Genomic DNA, 20705 nt, shown 5'->3' with positions numbered 1-20705 from the left:
CACCCTGTGTTAGGTTCCCTGGCTAACACCTGACATTGGGAAATGCTAAGAGGCAGGTAGATGCTCTATGGCACTGACGGGACTCACTCTGTCATATTAGACCTCTTACTCCCCAAGCCCCATCTAGGAGGTGGGGAATTTCTCAGGCAAAGGTAGCAGTGGTCCTATAGTCTGCTCCAGACCCAACAAGGCCAGCCAGTGACGGGGCGCCCCTCCCCTGGAGTTCAGAGGACTACAAGCACAAACTCAACCCCAGCGGGAAAAGCAACGCCAAGACCACAAGGTTTCAGAATGAGACACGGTGGCCTCGGCAGGAGCGAATGGCCAAAGCAACAGGAACAACGCACACGCTTTGCTTTGTATCAGATCCTTAGCCTCCAGGTACCCGTGTTATAGAGACCACCATCCACTTCCAACCGCCCACCAGTGTGGCAGGCTCTGCGATGACTCCCATTTTACAGATGGGGACAGTCGGCCTGACAGGTGACATTACCAGCTCAAAGGATGTGGCAAGAGATTGATAGTTGAACAGGGTCAACACACCAGTACTGCTGGACCCCAAATCCATTCAAAGAGAAACGTGATGAGAAGGGCCCGGCCATGAGGTGCCACCCAGGGGCCAGTTGTAGATGGAAGGAGAATTCTGTTCTACTTTATACATGGCTGGGCTGTTTTAATATTTTGAGTTATTATGCTTTTTTTTTTTAAGATTTGATTTATTTACTTGAGAGAGAAAGAAGAAGAGTAAGAGAGAGCTCAGAGGGAGAAAGAGAAGCAGACTCCCCAGTGAGCAGGGAGCCAGACGCAGGGGCTCCATCCCAGGACCCTGGAATCATGACCTGAGCTGAAAGCAAATGCGTCACCCACTGAGCCAGCCAGGTGCCCCTGATTGTGCAATTTTTATTCTTTTTTTTTTTTTTAATTATGTGATTTTTTTTTTTTAAAAAACACAAAATCTAGAGAAAAGTTAACCAGCATTAATTGCACTCGTGGATTCCTGACCCTGGTCGTGGAATTCACCTTCACAGCTATTTGCAGGATACAAATCTGTGAACATCTACGCATTTGGAAACGACTGTATCATGTGCAAGCTATCAACACGTATGTTGCTATTTGGACCCCCGCATATAGGACATTTCATTAATGTAGAACCCAAATGGACATTTTTATTCATCATACGGTTTCTCATTAAATTCTTAAATAACTTTGGGGTTAGATTCCTAAACGCATTTTTTGGCATATCATATACGTGTATGTGCACAGCACATGTGCTGTATCCTCTATATACATATGTGTATATACGTACATGGTCTGTGTATAAATATACACTATACACACACTCACACAAGGACAAAAAAGCGTGAAAAAATATATACTTGTCTCTGGTGATAGATCCTACATATCACATTACATTAGTACATTGAAATGTCTACAGTATCAATGTCTTATAAAAGTCTCCATTCCAATGTTACCTCAAGCGCTACAAGAGAAATTTTCATTGCTCCTGACTCATTATTTTCACTCTCGATGGCTGAATCTTTTGTATCTGGATGTTTACATCTGATGTCTGGCTTTTAAGGCAAAAGAGAATTATGCGCCCGCCCACACTGCGCGTGGTAACTCGTAATTATCATAAGCAAATATTTTACTTACGGTATCACGGTCCCCAGAAAACATTTAATGCCACGGAGCTTTGATATAGTGTCATTTCGTGAAAAGTGTGTTTTTGTAATGAGTGGATTGCCCTTAAGATAAGAGGTTATCTTAATGGTGAACTGCGTTCCTCTCCAAATTAAAGAACAAAGTGCGTTGTGAGACGGAGCTGCGCCATCAAGAACATGTAGCATTCACAAAGGCAAATAACCCACGAGGAACGCCGCTGTTAGCACGGAATTTCCTACACTTCGGAAGAGTAGTCTAAGAACAGCTGTTCTTCAGGGGCCTCGGAGCTCTGTAATTAAGACGTGCCTACCATACACCAAGCCGCCTGCAATGAAGCGTGATGACGCTTGTCACGACGGCGCACGCCACCGCCAGGCTAGTGCGTTTCCACCTGGAAGACCTCTGGGTGACTTTACAAATGGGATACTCCCCTTGCCATTTCACTTGTAACTGCTCCAGCGAGATGCCGGAGGTCCATGATGTGGAAACCTTGCGCCTCGGCCAGGGCAGTGATGTCAATGATGCTCAGGGTAAGGCAACTGTAGGGGACGCAGAAATCTGCTGCTCGGCCTTCTGATACTTCTCTGTGAGCTCCACACCTAAATGCTCTGCTATCATCCACTCATGATCACGGCTCACCTGCTCATTTACGTAAAATGTACTGAATTTTAGGAACCAAAGGGGTCCTCAAAACTGCGGGCAAGATGAACATCCTACAACTTCGTCCCTGGCTTGTAGGGGTCACCACAGCTGGAGAGTTCTTGGTACCAGAGAGCAGTGAACAGAAATGTCGTGAGGACAGACTACGGTAGCAGGTGAGGGGGGCCACATTTAGGGGACCCGTTTATTGGCGATGGTGAATCACAGCAGGATTTTGTAATAAAAACATTAACTGAAACGGTCTTGGTCTCAATGATGCGTCCCCTTCTTGCACCGCAAAGAAATCAGATGTTGAAATCCTCAGACACACACACACACTCACACACACACACACACACACACAACATCCTAGGTGATGTTATCAGGAGGCAAGGCTTTGGGGAGAGGAGGCGAATTGCATCCTTATCAAGGAGGCTCCAGAGAGCCATGCGCCCTTGCCCCCATGGGATGAGGGGATGTTGGTTGTCGGACTTGCTGACCCAGGACAGAAGCTCTGGGCACATCCCAGTCTAACCTGCTGGCATGGTCTGGGGTTCGGCGCTCAAGCAGATGATAAAATGTAACTCTGGCCAAGAAGGTCATTGCTGTCCATGGAGTTTTTTTTTTTTTAATTTTTATTTATTTATGATAGTCACACACACAGAGAGAAAGAGGCAGAGACACAGGCAGAGGGAGAAGCAGGCTCCATGCACCGGGAGCCCGACGTGGGATTCGATCCCGGGTCTCCAGGATCGCGCCCTGGGCCAAAGGCAGGCGCCAAACTGCTGCGCCACCCAGGGATCCCCTCCATGGAGCTTTCTCAGAGACCCTACAGGGAGAGAGAGAGCCTGGACCCACACAGACTGGGGACACTGGCGTGCTCCTGGATCCCCTGGCCAGGAAGCCTCCGACTCCTCCCTCCCACTTTGCTTTTCCAACCTCTGTCATTTCTAATGTTCGGCATGAGCCATGACTCAAGATCACAAACAAAAACGTGATCGTAGCTATTAGGGATCGGGGCCGGGCATGACCACCTGAACCACAGAAGAAGACACAAGCTCCCAGTGCTCATGGCGTGCCGCTTTGCCTTCTCCAAAACCTCCTCCGCGTCTCAAGGTGGCTGACTCATACATGGGATAAAGTCCGGGGAGCATCGTTTGTGAGCACAGCGCACACATAAATGTTAGCAGTACGTGAAGCGAGGGCCAGCCGTCCCGTGTCGTGGATCCTGCAGACAGCACGTGGCTTTGGGGACCAGCTCACACACCCTTCTACTCCAGTGCCCCAAGAGCTCCTTGTTCACACCTGTTCCACCAGCTGCTGACTCTTGGGCTCTGAGTGTGAACCTGGTTTCCCAGAGTAGACCCTCAGGCCTCAGTACGCATCACCACGAATCTCTTCTGTGTCTTTTTGCCATCAGATCCTAAATACGCCAAAAGGGGACACCCCAGGGTGCAAATGTTGGCAGCCCATCTCTGTCCACTCAAGGAGCATGGAGACAGCTGAAAATGCTTACAGAAAAAAAAATAAGTGAAAAATATGAAAAAGGCAATCCACTTGTAGAGCTGGTTAAAATGCAGAAGTCGGGGCAGCTGGGTGGCTCAAGCAGTTAAGCATCCGACTCTTCATTTCTGCTCAGGTCATGACCTCGGGGTCACGGGTCGTCTGGCTTCTCTCATTGAGCACAAAGTTTTCAAGGTTTCCGCATTAGCACTCTGCTCCTTCACACGGCGGGATACTGTTCCTTTGTAGGGTGGCATCACGTCTGGCTCAGCTGTTCATCTGCTGAGGGACGTCTGTGTTGCTTCTACTTTGGGCGTACTTTTCTGACTAGTGTTGCCATGAACATTCACGTACAGGGTTTTGTTTGGACGGCCGTTTACAGATCTTTGGGGTGTGTTCCTAGGAGTGCGATGGCTCTGTCACTTGGGGATTCTGTGTTTCACTTAGTGGCGAACTGCCAGATGGTCTTCCCCACCAGCTAGACCGTATGAGGCTCTCCATTAAAGTTGCAGTGGTGTCGTTCTTTTTTTTTTTTTTAAAGGGTTTTATTTATTTGACAGAGAGACAGAGAGAGAGAGAGAGAGAGAGAGAGAGAGAGGGAACCAGCAGGGAGGGGGGGAGAAGCAGACTCCCATAGAGCAGGGAGCCCAATGTGGGGCCCAATCCCAGATTCTGAGATCATGACGTGAGCCGAAGGCAGATGCTTCATCAACTGAGCCACTCGGGTGTCCCAAAGTCAAAGCGGTTGTAAAAACCCATCAGACAGTGAAAGCCACATACGCTAGAATCCAGAATGGGATGGCCCTTCCTACACAGGAGACCCTCGGTGGCTTGATGGTTAGACACAGCCTCTAAAACATCCGTAATAATGAGTAAGTACGCTAAAGGATTCATAAAGGAATTCAACCACGTCCACCGTCTTCCACCAAAAGCTCCCACCGTGGTACCGTTCGGATAAACAAGATCTATAGACTCCGTCAAGCCTTTCACAAGATTCAATGGATGCCATTCAAAATCGCCTACAGCTGAAACGTCGGTCTTGGTATAAATACATGAATAAATCCAATCTTTGGAATACAAAGTTCAGACACACACCGTGACGCAGAAGGGACGGCAAGCGTGCAGCAATTGTAAGCTGCAAGTCCTCCATTCAGGGCAGCGTCCTCTGCTCCCAGACGAGCAACACCGTGAAAGCCTTCATACCCCTGGACACCTAAAGATGATAACTGTCTTTGGGTTCAATGCCATTTTGTACGAGACTCAAGATACCACATGCAGCTTGGGGCACATGTCCCCCGTCTAGCAAATGTGTTGTCTCTGCTCAGACCCACCAGGTGAGGTCCACACTGAAGACCGTCTTCTCTACAGTAACACGCCCTTGGCCACGGTCTTCCCGTGTTGAGTGTGCTTACGCTGCAAGCTTATCTCCACTCTCTGGTGGAGGGGGATGACACAGGAAGCCAAGAAGATCCAAGCTCGAACACCAACATGGTTCTCCTTGACAACAGGATACAAGTCTACATAATTAATTAGCAAATACTACCACTTCCTTACTCCGTAGTGGTGCCCATGCAAACACAGACAAAGGACGCCTGATGCCGTCCTACAGCACGCTGACCTCATTAGGTAAATGTCCACAGACATACATTTACTCATCAGAGGGCCATGCTGCCTAACCGTGTCCTGTCATAAACAACCACATCTGGCCTGTAAGGAGAACAAGGTGGAGGTGGGAAGCCAGACCCGAGCTACCCGGCTAACTCCAGGTGTCTCAGCCACAAGATCGCGGAATCAGCGTTTCTGCAGATGGTCTGTGTACACCGAGGAAGCTACATGGCGTTTGTCTGGTACCGTCCTGAGCCGGCTGGGAACGGGTCAGCTCTGTGCTCCTGTGACGTGATGCAACCAGACCTCTTCAGCCTCGGTAACACCAGCAGTGGCTTGAAAAGTAACGCTAGCCAGGAATCTGGACATTGCGTATTACGGGACCCCTGGGCGAAGAGCTATTGCAAAAGAGTGCTGGCTTGTAGAAGAGGCACGGCAGATGCGGAAGGTTCCCAGGACGTGCAGCACGAGTCCCTCCCGTATCACTGGTACCAGTGATCTGTATGGCCGTGCCACGAGAACATGCATCCCACACGTAGAGGACATTGTGCGCCTGGGGAAGAGAAGGAAGTCTCAAGTCTCAGAAGGAGACTTGTTAGCGAAGCCTAACAAGACACAAACACCCGCAGGACCAAATCCACGGATGAGACACAACGTGCTGAACGCGTGTCCTCAACGGCAGGAGGATGCCGATACCGGGCAGCTGTGATCTCACTGCGTGCGAGTCACGGGAAGAAGATTGTAGCCCATGAAAACATAAGGGTCCGCGAGGGAAGCGACGAAGGGACTCGGTCTCTAAGGCTAAAATCAACGCCCCTTTAGCGCACATCACATGAGGTGATGCATCCGAGACAAAGAAGAGGAGTCCCAGGCAACTCTGCACGCGTCGCGCCATCGTCGAAATACCATTTTTCAGTCCGCATCTCTGCTATCGAAGAAGCAGACACAGGTTTATCGAGATGAGGGCAAATGACAGGCTCACGGGCACAGAAACGGTTCTGCAGGATGTTTCCACAGCTCAGGAGTCGGTAACACTGCACCGGGCACACAGGAGACAGTAGAAGCGCCTTTACGCTTGCTTGAGGACCCGTCTGCAAACGACGGAAACGCTTTAGCTGCTGTCTCAGAGGCCAGAGCCAGGACTGTGTCCAAAACCAGGAGCACAGTCTTTAGAGCAGCCGCCAGACCACGAAATGACCAGCCTGTCACATGGCATCCTTCCCCGGCCACGACCGGGCAGAGACTGAAACGCCCCATCTGGCGGGGACACTGTGCAAAGTCTGACGTGGTGGAGGAGTAGGGGATTTGAACAACGTGACCGCCCTAATCCTCCCCGACCCCGTTGGTCCTGTCAGTCCATACACCGGCTCACCATCTCAGCTAGACGGCAGCGGAAACGGAACACGCAAGTCTACCCGTTGAGAAAGAAACCCAAGCACAGGAGCATTCTCATTGTTCTCTGCAAGGCATCCATCTGCACGATGCTCCTTGCTCTGCCCAGAGACTGTGCATGAGATCTCCTGATGGAGTGAGCTCAATAGGAAGATGATAATTAAGAAATAATTTGGCAACATAATTTAATTACGGGTCATTTAAATGTTTGGAAACAGCCATAAAAGCGATTTGCATCTCACTAATTAGCCCCATTTATAACCCCTTCTAAACCTTCCCTGGCTAAGCATCACAGAAAATCATTAAAATCAATGGAAATCACCAAGCAACAACAGATTTTAAACACCAGTGTGGACAATACGTGTTAAGAGAACACGCAATAGGGATCCCTGGGTGGGGCAGCGGTTTGGCGCCTGCCTTTGGCCCAGGGCGTGATCCTGGAGACCCGGGATCGAATCCCACGTCGGGCTCCCGGTGCATGGAGCCTGCTTCTCCCTCTGCCTGTGTCTCTGCCTCTCTCTCTCTCTCTCTCTTTCTCTCTCTCTCTCTCTATCTCTGCGTGACTATCATAAATAAAAAAAAACACGCAATAGAAGCAGGTCGCCACTGAGTGCACCCCAGTGCCCCGCAGCGGGTGGGCTCCAAGGGAAAGCCACAAGCGTGCCCACCGGAGGCCGTGTTTCCCTGCACGGCCTTTTTCCGTGTCTGGCCACCCGTGCCGCTGGGGACGGGGGCTGCTGGCCCCAGACATAGCGACGCCGCGCACGGACCCTTCCCTACTGCTTCCTGCATGGGCGGAGGTTCCCCTACATGCCCAGCATGTTCCCCGGGGGAGCCCTGGCCTTGGGAACAGGCCGTGCCCGACCCAGCCTGGGTGTCCCACTTGAACACAGCTTCCTGCGCAGCTTGGCTCAGGACACAGGCACGCCCCGGTACGCCTTCCCCCGCTGTACCGCTGGCACATTTCCTCCCTCGGAACTCAACCACGGCGGAGAGAACAAACGGCAGCTTGGGTCCAGCCCTGCCACCAAGGACGTTAAGGTTCATGCAATCCCTGTGATCCGGAAAGACACAGCTGCGTAAGAAATAGCCCCACTCTCTGTTTTGCAGTGACCTCAAGGAATGTCCCCTCCCTGAATAACTCAGATAAGACTTCCGGTGCTCCCAAGACAACCCTGCACAAGGCCAGTCATCACGGACCCTCCAAATCCCTTTCTTTGCCTCCAATGAGTCACAGAAGGGCTCGCCTCCACTCATCCATCAGAAGGAAACACTCGTCAAGACTTTGGTTCGGCCTCCGTCCTAGCCCCAGGGTCCTGCACTTGGGCGCACGCTCAGCCTGAGTCATCAGGTCGCCCCTCCCCGGGGGAGCCTGGCCCCAGGGGACACCATTCTTGGATCTATGGTCCCCTCTCACCCTGCTTCGCACACCCGGTTCCCCGGCTTTGTTTACTTCTCCTTATAAAACAAAAATCCTTTTTGCCTAAGCTTTGAAATTATGCCGAGCCCACGGGTGGAGCGTTTTTCCTCTTGAAATAATGCCTTTGCATGAAAGTCTGTCCTCCCGGCGTGTGCAGTGATTCGGCTGCTTGATCCCACCATGCACACCAGGTTGTCTTGGGCGGAGCAGTCTTGGACTGGCCAGCCCGCAGCCCTTTCCGACTTTGCTTCTCACATCAAGTCAAGCTTCCCGTCTCGCGACAGATCGTGAAGAAGGCGCCAGAGTCTCAGTGCCCCGTGGACCATCCTCGCTCTTCAGCATCTCCAGAAAGCCAGCTCTCCCCTCCGGTTCTGATGTCATGGCCTTCCTCGGCCCTACATGCCGGAGCAGAGGCACCCGCTGCTGGAGCTCCCTTGGGGCTTCCCCAGGGATGGGCACGCGATGGGTGAAGGCAACAATCTGGCAGTGAGGGCCCGCCATGGTGGCACTGTCGTCTCCCACTGCCATGCTCCTGCCCCAGAGAACGCGAGCTGCCGGGGCTCTCCACGCCTGCCGGCAGTCCATGGGGCGACACGGGGACCTCAGGCCTGGGGAGCCTGCCTGCACAACACCTGTTTCCCTCTTCACCACTACCCACTGACAGGTGAGCTGCCTTCACTCCACGAGCCAGGAGAACCCACAAGAGATGATCCGAGAACGACTGTACAGCCCGCATCTCCAGTACAGCATGCAGATGTCACGTCCTTTGGAGGCCGACGTTTCGACAGCAGTCACCCGGAGACTGTAAGGCCACAGGAGTTCATGGAGGATTGGGGGGGGGGGCTGCTTCTCAGGAAAGATGAAGACAGTGACCATCTAGATAAGTCTTCCTGAGGCTCCGATGTTGCATCGCACACAATCCGTCAGAAGCGATGTGACTTGAAAAAGCGAACGTGCTCAGGTGCAAAGGATGTCAATAGGATTTATTGTGCACCTGCTGTACCAGGCACAGCCCTGCAGCTGCAGTTCAAGGACGGTGATATAGCCAAAGAGGAGCTGAGAGCGGGGCCAGTACCCTGCGGTGGCGCCCACACCACCCTGCAACTCCATTACACACACGACCCCAGTCCAAGTACCGTGCTGCTTGTCCTCATCATCGACACCTCCTTTCCCTCTTTACACACACGACCCCAGTCCAAGTACCGTGCTGCTTGTCCTCATCATCGACACCTCCTTTCCCCCTTTTTTAAAAAAGATTTTATTGATTTATTTCAGAGAGATTGACAGAATGAGTGGGAGGAAGGGCAGAGGGAGAAGCAGACTCCCCACTGAGCAGGGAGCCCAATATGGGGCTCGATCCCAGGACCCCAAGATCATGACTTGAGCAGAAGGGAGATGCTTAACCCACAGAGCCACCCAGCCGCAGTCCCTTCACTCTCAAAAACGCCCCGTGTGCAAACGAGTGACAAGGTCGTCCCACATCTGATCCTCACCATGGACACCCCGGTCATCATCCGCCTTCTCTCAGATTAAAGAGCTAGGAGGGCGTCACACCGCTAATCAATTCAGAAGCCATGACTGCAAGACAAGGCTGGTCCAGGGTGAGGGTCTGCATTCAGACACAATAAACGACTCGTTCCTCCCAGGCCCCTGGACTGCAGATACTAAGATCAGAGACTGTCTCGTTTGGATGGCAGACTGACCAGGGAAGAGCCTGGGGGGACTTTCCATGCCATGGTCTTGTGGACCTGTCTCCAGACACGCCCACCTGTGATAGAAAACATCCGCACAACGTGCTCTCTGTGTGGCAGGTCTGGCACGAGTGCCCTCAGCGGTGACTGCAAAGGAGAATTTGCACTAAAGTCACAGACACAACCCCAGGCTGCAGGAAACAACCCTCCCAAATTCCAATGTGAGGCTGCCTACGAGATATTCCTATATACTTACACATTTATATATATTTTTATATGGGTTCTTCAGGGATGCAGAATGTTGAAAGAACATTTTTGATAAAAAATAAAATTACTCCCGTAGGAAACTCAACCCATAGATACAGAAAATAAGGTGTTTTACTCTCACCATTTCCCGGGAAGGGGTTCAGAACAGGCCTTCCCAAAATGGGCCACTTTGGCGTGTGCATTATTATTTTGAGCTGAAGACAATGAACGCCCGAGAGACTCAGGAAGAGCTTTTTACCTCCCCCTTAATTGCCGGGGAGAATTTTGACAGAGCGGCTGGTCCAGGAAGATAGCAATCATCAGAGACAACTACAGCGTCTGGGCTGGCTGGCGGGGAGGCTGGGGGCATGTGGCAGGACCGTTGATTCACATCCCCGTCTGTGACCCTTACCAAACACCTGGTCATCCCATCCATCTGTGAATTCCCTTCCTCCCCCTCCAAACCCAGACCCTGACCCCCCTTTCTGTTTAGCTCAGGATGGCATATAAGCTTCAACTGCCTGATGGTCTTGGGGCCCCTCATGTCTTTGTACATTTGAGATTAAATGTTTCTCCTGTTCCTCGGTGTCACACCGATTTCATTAATAGACCAGCCAGAAGAACGTAGCCGGTTAAGAAGGGAAAGTGCTTCTGCTCCCCCCACCCCATAGGAAATGCACAAAAACAAGTCTGTTTTTGGAACTAAAATCTAAAACATAATAAAGTTTTTAAAAAAGAAAAAAAAACCCACCAAGTGTCCACTCAAAGATGTGAAATATCCTAGAATTCAGGTCCCAAACCCTGGTGATCCTGTGGGAATAGAAGATGAGCCCAGAATGTTGGCTCGGCCACCTTAACCCACCAGCTGGCCGTGACGAGTGCCTCCTCTGATTTATCCTAGATATGGAAGTCTCTGTCGTGGGATGTCCCTTGGACTCGAAAAGACCAATATGGAAGACACATGATGGGACATGCAAGCTGGAGTTGAGTCTGGTTCCCCAGGGCTGACAAGATAAGTCTACCAGGACCACCCTATTCCACAGCCTGAGTGCCCACCTCTGAAGACAAGACCCCAACCACATCCCGTGTCCTGTGGTCAGTTCTGGGTTTCAGTGATGGGACATCCCATCAGTGATGGGATCCTATCTGCACAGCTAACCCAGACAGACTGGACGCCCAGCAGTGACTTTCCCAAACTCAGGTCTGCATGCGGCTCTCTCAAAGCTCATCCACAGTATCTTCTGTGATGTAGGATTACAGGCAAGTCCTTTACGCAGGGAGGTCTGCAAGAGCCCACGTAGTCTTGAAAGAAAAACAGGTAACACTCTTTAGAGCAGATACACCGCGATGGGTTGGGCAAAGCAAAAATCCCAATGGGACACATCATAAAGCACATAGCTGGCCCGCGAGCATGGCTGTGTACGGTTCCTTTCCTGAAGTCAGAGATGCATAGAATTTTCACACGCAGAAAAGAAACGGGAGCAAACTTGCATGTTGATTTCGACTGTAGCATTCCCCACAGCAAGGTGTGTGGATACTTAAATAGCAAGCACTACACTTAATGCTGATTACAATTATATCGTGCCCATTCAGTAAAGCAGAGCCCTTGTCAGCAAGACAACCATTTAGCGCAAGTCCCGATCACGTGCATCCAAAGGTAACAACGGTGGCTTACGTATGTGTACGTAAATCAGTAGGTTATTCTGGTGAGCTCAGAGGGATTATGTTCGGGATCATTGGGAGAATTCTCTCTTTAAAACAACCCACTCCTGGGGCAAGAAGGCACAAAGCCCAATGGAAGCAGGACACAAAATTCCTCCTATGAATAGCACACTCCCAGTGAGATCGTCTGACAGACCGTCCAGTCCGTCTGTGTTAGGTGTGCAGATAGGATCCCATCACTGAAACCCAAAACTGACCACAGGACATAGGATGTCCCATCACTGAAACCCCGAACTGACCACAGGACACGGGATGTGGTTGGGGTCTATGTCTCCGTCTTGAGACATAATGCTCTTCTAAATACGTATCACCCCATCCCCCCCTCTCAACTGAAACCTTCCAGCTGTGATGTGAGTACACCTTTATCACACTTCTCTTGCAGTACTAAACGGTTCTGAAGGGTGTGAGGATGGGCAGACAGACAGGAACCTAAGTATTTGCTAGATGGATCTGCATGGGGGAGGCCCGAAGAAGAGGCGGGGCAGGGGGAAAGGACATTGCAGATGTTTGGATTCAATGCCAGCCTTGCTTTTAGACTCGGAGACATACCTTCTACACATTTGGGGGCAGGGAAGCACCACTCCAGCCCTGAGACTAAAAAAAAAAAAAAAAAAAAAGCCAGCCAGTGTGAACAGTGCCCAAGAGCAGTCCAGCCTTCTCCCTGCACCACACCAGCAGACACCTCGGTGCCTGCTGGGAATCGCTGCAAACGAGGGGTGGCTCAGGCAGCTGGAGCATGCCACACAATGGATACAAGGACGAGTGCCTGGAAAGAGAAGGACAGCTGTTTGCATGGAAGACGACCCTCTGTAGAGGGTTGAGGTCCACGTGACAGGAGCCAGAAAAATATGGGTGTGACAGATAGAACTCCGAGACGGCCAGCAATATTCCCGCATCCTATGCGTGCTCTGTACAGTTCCCTCTGCTTGAGGAGAGGACAGGACCTGTGAATATGACTGATGCCTTTCCTATAATGAGATGGCCCATCTGTTGACTTTCAATTCATTCAAAGGGGTATTATCTTGGGTGAGTGGGTCTGATCCAATCAGATGATGCCTTGAAAGGTCCTGAGCTCTTTTGGAAGCCAGGTGAGCTCCAGGCAGCCTTGAAGAAGCACCAAGGAGCTCTGACACGAACTGCCTATGGAGGCCGTGCGCCCAGGAATCAAGGGTCACCTCTAGGAGCTGAAAGCGGGCCAGGACCTGCAGCCAGCAAGGAAACAGGTAGCTCAGACCCAGAGTGCAAAGCGTTGAATCCTGCCAACACCCTCTGACTCTAGACAAGGGTCCTGAGCTTCAGATGAGAAGGGAATCTCCCTGACACCTTGATGTCAGCTGGGTGACACCCTGAGCAGATAATCAATCTATGCCTGGCCTGGACTCAGGACCCACAGAGACAGGGAGATAATACAGGACTGCTGCTTGAAGCTACTGTTTATTATGAAACAAGAGAAAGAAATACAATGGGTAGCAGTGTTAGAGCAAATGTGCTCACATCAACACCTAGCAAGATCTCGGGCTAAGGGTATTTGGGTTACAAATGCATATACATGTCCCACTGAATGAAAAAAATAAAAAAAACAACTCTGTAGCCTTTATCTTGGCATCCGATTCTTTTTCTCTATTCTATCTTGAAATATATAGATATTCCTCAACTTTTGGTGGTGTGATGTCCCAAAAAACACACTGTAAGTGAAAAAAAAATCTCAAAAAGCCAAAAATGCACCGAATACACCTACCATCTGGAGCATCCCAGATGAGCCGAGTCTCCCCTTACATGTGATCACACACTTCCATTAGCCTACAGTTGGGTAAAATCACCTCACACAGGCGTTTTTTATGATAACATGTTAACTATCTCATGTCATCTCATGACTACTGGAAGTGACAAACAGATGGCTGTCAGGGAACGGAATGGTGGTCACTGTGTTTGTTCTGGGTCCCCTGTGACAGGATGATTGACTGGGAGCAGCCGCTGCCCAGCGTCATGAGACAGGACGGGACAGCATGTCTCCAGTCTGGAAAAAGATCCAAATTCCCGATCCCAAGTACAGTTTCCACTGACTGCAGGCTGCTTTTGCACCATCGTAAAAATCACATGTGGGAAGCTCCTAAGTTGAACCGTCGTAAGCAGGGGACCATCTGTACTGAGCTGCAATGCTCTGTTATGTGCTCTTCCAGGCTTAGCACAGCCTGGGGCATCTGACCAAGACCCAGGATGCATGGTCTGCACGGACCGAGCTCAGACCAGAAAGAACAAAGGGAAACTGCGGTGGGCAGGAGAACCAATCCCCGAAGATGTCCATGTGCTAGTGCTCAGAACCTGTGACTATGTTACTTTAGGAAACAAATGACCTTGCAGGTGTGTTTAATTTAAAGGCCTTGTGATAGGGAGAGAATCCTGACTTAACCGGGCGGGCCCAATGTCATCACACAGGGTCTAATAAAAGTTCAATGGGGGAAAATAAAGTCCAATGGGGAGATATGGGAAGATGCTCATTCCACTGGCCCTGAAGACAAAAGAAGGGGTCAGGATCCAGGAAATGCAAGTGCCTCCGGATGCTGCAAATGGCACAGAAGCGGATTCTCCCCTAGAGCCTCCCAGAGGGACTGGCCATGCGGACATCCTGACTCCAGCCTGCTGATGCTTGCTTTGCACTACTGACCTCCAGAACCCACCCTTTGATAATAAGTTTATATTGTGTGAAGTCACCAGGTTTGCAGCAATTTGTTATTGTGGACTTAGAAAGTTAATGCAGAAGCTAAGGGAAGAAATAGAAGGAAGGAGGGAATTGGGACACCTGGGTGGCTCAGCGGTTCAGCGTCTGCCTTCGGCCCAGGGCGTGATCCTGGAGGCCCGGGATCGAGTCCCGCATCGGACTGTCTGCATGGAGCCTGCTTCTCCCTCTGCCTATGTCTAGGCCTCTCTCTCTCTCTGTGTCTCATAAATAAATAAATAGAATCTTTAAAAAAAAGGGGGGGGCCGGAATTGTAGGGAGGACATGAGAACATAAAGAAAGGAAGACAGGGAGGGGAAGGAGGGCAGGAGGTGGAAACAGCAATTATTTTTATTATTCAGGAATATCCAGGTCTGGAAGCACAGAAAATATGTCCATCGGAAACAAGAGTCCTTTACCACTGAAAGGCTGAGCAAAGCGCACAAGAATCCTCTCTGCACTACTGTTTTGTATCTCTCTCTGAATCTATAATTGTTTTAAAATAAAATCTTACAAGATGGAAAGGACACAATGGAACAAATAGTATGTTGTCGTTTCTATATATTACCCCTAAGAAATTCTGGAAGGACACACACGTATCCAATTACAATCCTTAGTGTGGGTGACGGAATTATGGAGCTTTTTTTAAAGGCTTTTCTGATTTTAGATTTTTTATTTTTTTTTACAGTGAGCATGTCCTAGTTTTTATTTATTTATTTATTTATTTGTTTGTTTGTTTGTTTATTTATTTATTTAGATTTTATTTATTTATTCATGAGAGAGACACACAGAGAGAAAAACAGAGACCCAGGCAGAGGGAGAAGCAGGCTCCATGCAGGGAGCCCGACGTGGGACTCGATCCCAGGTCTCCAGGATCACGACCTGGACTGGACTGAAGGCGGCGCTAAACCTCTGAGCCACCGGGGTTGCCCCTACTTTTGTTTTAAAGATTTGTTTACTTATTTGAGAGAGCACGAGAGAAAAAGAGCATGCTCCAAGTGAGAGAGGGAGAGGGACAGAGACTCTCAAGCCGAGTCTGTGCTGAGTGCAGAGCTTGATCCCACGACCCCGAGATCACCACCTGAGCCAAAACCAAGAGCAGGATGCTTAACCAAGTGCACCACCCAGATGCCCCAAGCACATCCTCCTTTAATGACTGCAATGAAAACAAACAAAAACATCTAAAAAAAAAAAAAAAAAAAAGAAACACATTGGGCAGCCCGGGGGGCTCAGCAGTTTAGCACCGCATTCAACCCAGAGCCTGATCCTGGAGACCCGGGATCGAGCCCCACATGGAGCCTGCTTCTCCCTCTGCCTGTGTCTCTGCCTCTCTCTCTCCTCTCTGTGTCTCTCATGAATAAATAAATAAATAAATAAATAAATCATAAATAAATAAATAAATAAAACCCCACAAAGATGTGAAGAATCAGGAAAACTCAGGACGTCATGGAGACAAACAGCTAAATGCCCACGTTCCTGTTTCAGCCCATTTACACTCTCTTGCAAGTAGAGCAGCACAGGCCCCTGCCTCCCATCGCGGCTTCAGAAGCAAACAGCCGGCTTTCCTGTAACACAGAAGTGGGCAGTTCAAACTCTGTTGGCTCCCGCAGCCTCCAACCTAACGGCTGTCCTTCCCGTTGTCTTAGCGACGTCGAGACGCTGGGGGACCATTCTTCTGCCTCCTGCAATGGAGGGGGACTTAGAAACACCGGTCGTGCACTAATGTGAGCAAAGCTCACGATCTTTAACAGATACGCGTAACCCTGGAGCTGTCTCAAGTTATGATTCTTCAATTCAAGAATCATGTCAATGATTCATTCCACCGAGTTCGAGAATAATTCTTCTGTTCTATGCAAGTTTACCTGTAGGTACCGATAGTTCTTCGGTTTAAAGCTCCAATTTGGAAGACTACGTTGAAATACCTCGAGCTCTACGTTTTCCTGCCAACCACTAGATTGGTGTTATATGGTTAAGCCTTAAATTGGGCTTCTTTTTTTCCAGCATTAATCACAAAGCCTTTTTCTCACATAGTTTAGAAAAATGAAAATTTTTGATTAATATTCATGAGCTCAAGCAATGGGGCAACTGTCAATTCAGTCCTTCCTCTGCCTGAAACTACAAAGACAGGCTTTCTTGACTGAATTGCTGGATGACCAATACTGTGCAACCTTCCACTTGTCAGGACTGCCTTGGTCCTAACGGCCTCCCCGGGTCGTGGAAACGCTTGAAGGAAATGCCGACACAATCCATGTGTGCAGTGCAAAGGGGGGATGATGACAGCGCCCTAGGTGTTTTCTGAATAAAAACGCGAAGCCCTGAGTAATGCAGAAAAATCAATCAGCACCCTCTTAAAAATGTGTTTCCTTTCCATGAGGGGACAGAGGTGATTTTTAATAAAATTTGCAAGCTCTCGAAATAAGTTACAGGAAACGAACATCACTTTGCTTGCCAAACCTAAACGAATAAATTATTTTCTCTGATAGCGACTGGGTCTGTGCGATCTATCAAATAATAAACGCGCAACATGATTTTTCAGAATAACTTTGGTTAGCTGTTCCTTCAGCGTAGGATATAGACTTTATTCAACGCGGAGGTACGGACACCTTTTTTTTAATGCTTTGTGTTAAGCTATTATTATCATTGTCATGGAAAAGAAAAGCTTTAATTCTTGATAAATGGGACAAGGATTTTATTTATTTATTTATTTATTTATTTATTTATTTATTAATTAATTCATTCGTTCTTGATAAATGGGACAAGCATTTTATTCATTCATTCATTCATTCTTGATAAATGGGACAAGAATTTATTTATTTATTTATTCATTCATTCTTGGTAAATGGGACAAGAATTTTATTCATTCATTCATTCATTCATTCCTGATAAATGGGACAAGGATTTTATTTATTTATTCATTCATTCATTCATCCATCCATTCATTCATTCAGAGATAGACAGATTGAGAGTGTTTGCTCACGGGAGTGGAAAGGGCAGAGGGAGAGAGAGAATCGTAACCATGGTGAGCATGGAACCCGGCACAGGGCTGGACAAGGGAGCTGATGCCACGATCCTGAGACCGTGATCTACAGCAGAAATCGAGAGCTGGATGCTTAACAGACTGAGCCACCCAGGCTCAATTAGCAATAAACGGGCCAAGATCTTTTTGACCAACACATGAGGACAAAGCATTTGAAATGCCCATTCCTATGAGTCACAAATGACCCTCAGCAGCGTTGTACAGGCTCAAACAGATACCACTAGGTGAAGATTGCTAAATGTGAAGCTTGGCGCCAAAGGAAACGGGTTCCAGCCTCAGCTATAACACATTACCTGCGCAATTTTCGGGAAATTCCGTAACCGTTCTGAGTCCTCACTGTCAAGGACGTATGAATACTGCTGTTCTACAGAGCGGGTGGTGGCACAGGAGAGTTCTAAGGGTAAAATGGTATCACCACGGATGGCCTCTAAATACCACTCAAAACTGCAATAAGGAAATGTTAAGTAACGACTAACATAGTCGGACGACGGCAGGTGGAAAGGAGGTGAGAGCCGATGGGTTTTTGCAGCGTGCCGGCCGAGGGGCCCCTGATACTGAAATGGGGTGAGCCACCCTGCCCCACACAGCCAGGGACCTCGTCCTGCGGGTCCTGCGGGTCCTGTGGGTCCTGCTGATTGCGTCCCTCTCTGCAGAAAGTGGACATTTCCACACCGCAGCCCATGACAGCCACAGGTACCGGATGGAAAGGCCAGCTACCCGACAACCGAGAACCGGGGAAGCGTGCCAATGAGCACAGAGCTTCGCCTCGGCGGTGCACAACCTCCCTGCTCTCTGTAAACTCAAGCAGAGGAGCAGAATATACCTGGAAGGACTCTGTAACGGGAGGATCACAGACAAAAGGACCCCCTCCAAAAAAAAAAAAAAAAAAGATCTTTCTTTTTTTTTTTTTTAATCTTTCAATCATCGACCAACCAATCCATCCATAAGTAGACCAATAAAAGATGCTTGGAGAAAAGCACATTTGGAGAACAAAACAGAAGTTTTGGAAATGCAGCACATGACAAGTGAAATAATTCAGCCGGGAAGAGTAAGTGGAGGGTGTCTCAAAGGAAGATGCAGCCGAACAGCAAGGCGATCGATAACTGGGGAGCAGCTATGGAATCGGCACATGACACGCAGAGATCCGATTGGAGGAAAGAAGAAACAGAAAGCACATATGGGGATAAGTCACCAAGCGGCAGCCCGAGACAAGACTTTCAGGAGTTAAAGGATGAGCATAAGCACAGTGGAGAGATGACTGCAGGCCCAAGGCCATGACGGAGCACAGACCCAGAGGAACAGCCTGATCACCCAATCCGAGGACATCGAGGCCAAAGGAAAGATCACACGTGCGTGCGAAGAGGAGATGCACGACATCCAGAAGGAGAAAGACCCGGGGTGGCTTTGGTGTTTCAATGGCCACCCTGAATTCTGTAATATGAGGGTCTCCAGAAACAAAGGAAAAATGATTTCCAACCCGGAGCTGTACCCCAGGCAAACCACGGGGCCCCCAGTCGGGCGGGCCCCGGAACCGAGCCCGTGCACACAGGCCGGGCCCACCATCTGCAACTCTGGCCTCCGGCCTTGGTGTAGCTGAGAGCGTTCACGGCCGCGGCCTGCCTCTCCGGCTGTCACGCGCTCCACTGACCTCCCCAAACAAGAGCTGGACAGCAACGTCACGTGCATCTTGGGGGGGTGGACAGTGACACAGGATTAATACACCGCCAATAATTACAGCTGCATTGCTTCTCTTTTACTGTGAAATCGGGGTGCTGCTGTTTCGGTGGTGAGAAATCGCTCTGTACGCCCAGTGGAATTCAAGGGCATGGGGCTCCCTCTCAGGGCTCGAAATCCATCCCGCCCCCTGAGCTGGGCTGCACGGTCTCATGCTTGGCGTGAGACCGTTTGATGGGAAAGCATGTGCTTTCCGTCTTCCCGTGAGGCCTGGGCACTAGACACGTGCAAGCCCACGGCTGTGCCCTGTGACAGCGGGCAGCACAGCAAAGACCACCCTGCAGAGCAATGCAGGGTGCGAAGCACGGTGAGCGGACACAGCCATTCAGAGGAAATAGGTCATTGTCACCCGACCTGTTAGATGCAGAAGGATGTTACAAGCCACTGGCTAAAAAAAAAAAAAAAAAAAAAAAAAAAAAAAAAAAATAGGGGCACCAGGGTAGCTCAGCCGTTGAGCGTCTGCCTTTGGCTTATGTCGCGATCCCGGGGTTCTGGGATCAAGTCCCGCATCGGGCTCCCCGCAGGAAGTCTGCTTCTCCTTCTGCCTTCTCTCTCTCTCTCTCTCATGAATAAATAAATAAAATCTTTCAAAAGAAAGATTCACATTTCTACCTGGACACGTACATGTTACAGGTCGACGCGTGTGCAGACACACACGTACGTACTGGGAGGGAAAGACGGTGTGACTCCATCTATAACTGGTTTTGAGGGAGTGTGACAACCCGATTTTTACACATTCTTTCAATACTTTCTTGCATTTATGAAATAGTTTACTTACTTTTCAAATCAGAAAAAGGAAAGCCAAAAAAAAAAAAAGAAAAGAAAAGAAAAGAAAGAAAAGCCTGCTGAGCAGGATGTAACCATACCGCCTTTGTGCCAAGGGATACGACGTCACAATTCACAAAACTCCTCAAATATGGTAATTTCCACTAATGGGAACGAAAAGACCATGAACCTGTGCTCCCAGGTGGCCTAAAGAGACCCTAATTGAGACGACTTCAACGTGATGAGCTCTGATTTTTAAATCATGATGTTTTGTCAAATGCTGTGCAGCTGGCCCTTGTCATGCAGTCAAAAAAAAAAAAAAAAAGAGAGATTCTCTTTTTAGAGACCTCATTTTAAGTGCGTATTCTTTTAGCACAAGCACATGGTAAATGCTTAATAAACAGTCATCACAGAGAACTGAGTTTCCACAGATTTCTAATCTCTGGAGCTTTCCCGCTCGTGGAAGAAGCTGTGATCGTAGCTGGGAAGTGTGCAAGGATGTCAAGGGCTGACACCGTGGCTCTAAACCCATTTCATCCGGGGCTTGGTGGCATTTGCTGCAGTCACTGCACT

The 20705-nt window shown here is 49.4% G+C and overlaps 1 protein-coding gene across 5 annotated transcripts in view; it reads right to left on the bottom strand.

Annotated features, from left to right (window-relative positions):
• The window catches only part of STS (steroid sulfatase), a 140937-nt gene that overhangs the window by 75463 nt on the left and 44769 nt on the right, over positions 1-20705 (bottom strand). The window lies entirely within an intron of this gene.

The sequence above is a fragment of the Nyctereutes procyonoides genome, unplaced genomic scaffold (genome assembly GCF_905146905.1).
Source record: "Nyctereutes procyonoides isolate TBG_1078 unplaced genomic scaffold, NYPRO_anot_genome, whole genome shotgun sequence".
In the NCBI taxonomy this organism is placed as follows: domain Eukaryota; kingdom Metazoa; phylum Chordata; class Mammalia; order Carnivora; family Canidae; genus Nyctereutes; species Nyctereutes procyonoides.
Note: the sequence above shows the minus strand (reverse complement) of the source record. Positions and strands in the feature narration are given on the sequence as shown.